The sequence below is a fragment of the Myotis daubentonii genome, chromosome X (genome assembly GCF_963259705.1).
Source record: "Myotis daubentonii chromosome X, mMyoDau2.1, whole genome shotgun sequence".
Taxonomy (NCBI): domain Eukaryota; kingdom Metazoa; phylum Chordata; class Mammalia; order Chiroptera; family Vespertilionidae; genus Myotis; species Myotis daubentonii.
In genome coordinates this window covers 28265667-28267767 of record NC_081861.1, presented here as the reverse complement: position 1 = coordinate 28267767, position 2101 = coordinate 28265667, and positions in this window count along the sequence as shown.

Here is a 2101-nt window from a genome sequence, read left to right as displayed (position 1 = left end):
GTGGTTTCAAGCCCCACCCCACCCCCATCACACTGTGTAGGAGTCTTGGGGATCTGTGCACTAGTTTGGGAAGCACAGGCAGTGATCTCTAAAAGGAGGCTCCTGAGTTTCTAACTGCCACCTGTCCCCCTTTGTTCTGATTTTCTCACCTTTGCTCCCACCCTTTAAAGTTCCAGAGGCCCTGGGAATAGATTTGGCCAAGTAGGAAGGAGAGGCACAGCATTTCTCTCCTTTTTGTCACCCCACAGAGCTATGCGCACAGGTGCCCATAAATACTTGTCGTCTTGAATAGTTTAGTAACCAAAACTGAGGTACCCTGCCCTTTCTCAGCAGGGCCGGTTCCTGTGGCTGCTCGCAGCATGAAAAGTTCTTTCAACATGGTCCTGCTTGGAAAACGTAACTAGGGAAGAAGTTGCCCCCAATCCTTTGGGAGAAGCAGATGGGATAGAAACCAGAAATAAGCAAATGAGATAAGAAATAAATTTGGAACCAGCGCAATTCAGAAAGTCATGTGGTGCTCCATCATCAAGCTAGAAGGTAACCTGTATCTAAGTTACACCGCAATCAGTGCGGTAAGGCTTGCTGAACAGATTTCACATTTTCTCTGTTCTAACCCCATATGAGCTCTCCAATAAACTTGGCCACCTCATGCTGAAACTGTTTTCCAATTTACTATTCCCTATTTAGACTATCAATTCTACTGGTAACTGCCTTTGATTCTCAAAGATATCAACAGAGTCTAGCTCTGGGCCACTGGCCAGGCTACAGCCTCCCCAAGCCTTGGTGAAGGGGGAATCCCATAACACATTCTCCAATAGATCCCTTGAAAGTTACTTTTTTTTTCTGAGTGACTTGATGACTGATCTGAATAAGCCTCCACATAGGGTGCAGTTAAACCACCATCACCAAAAGGTGTCCTTGTTCCCTCAAAGAATCTGCTAAGATCACTGTGCCCTCTTCTACCTCCCAGTCCATGAGAAAACAGGGACTGAAAGCTAGTGCCTGGCTAGCGGGGAGAGTCCACAATTGGGAAAACCAGGACTGCTTGTCCTGTGTATGTCACGGGCCTTTGTGGTCCTCACTCTTCCTTGGGACTTTCTCTGATTGGAGACCCAGGGAGCTGCTGCTGGATACAGAGTTGGACTTAACTTGAGGCTCAGATAAAGAAACCCCTGTGAGCATGTTCCCTGGGCCAGAAAGAACCTGCTCAGCTGTTCAGCAGTTCTGGAAACTCTGATGGGCTGCCCTTCGGTTTAATGAGCTCTAGCCAGTTCACACAGCCGGAGCAGGTGGGAGTTCAACATTCACTCAGCTGCCTCCCTGGGGGAGGGGGGAGAACAACTGAAATGCCTCTGGGTCAATGTGGTCCCCTTTCTTTCAACAGAAAGAAACTTGCAATTCACAAGAAAACCCATATCCTGTCAGTGCACAATTATTGGACAAAGGCAGTTGTCTTTCTCCTGCAGTCAAGGAAGATTGTTTAATAGTATAATGCAGGAAGTGTCATAGCATTCATGTAACAAATAATTCCCATGGATCTGAAGGTTAATCTTGGTCAAATTTCTGGGAAATTGAGTTCTTGTCTAATCACAGAATATGTGAACTGGAAGGGGATTTTGTTAGCAACAAGTCCATTCCCTTCACTGCATGTGTGAAGAAATGGAAGCTTAGAGACAGAGAAATACTTTGCTTATCTCAGCAACTTAGCGGCACAGGCAGGGTGAGAATTGGCTCTCCCAGCTCAGCGAATATTTTAGAGCACTTGGGGTATGTGCCTCATGCTGTTCATAGGCACTGGGGAGACAGCAGCCAATATGGTAGATGGTGGTCTCTGCTCTCTCATACCTTCTCATCTACCTATTACAATTTTGAAATGGGGCATCAAGACTGGCAAGACTGGCAGAATATTGGAGCCCTATTTTCACCAGCAGGTGGGAACTAAAATTAGTCTTGCTACCCTGTGGCTTGGACTAGTCCCTGAGCATAGGCATGCCTGCCAAGATGCAGCTTCCATTCAACTTCCCAGCATCCATTCATCAACATTCTTTTAAAAATAAAATATTTTAAAACAATTTCTTCAAATCAGAATCAAACTAAATTC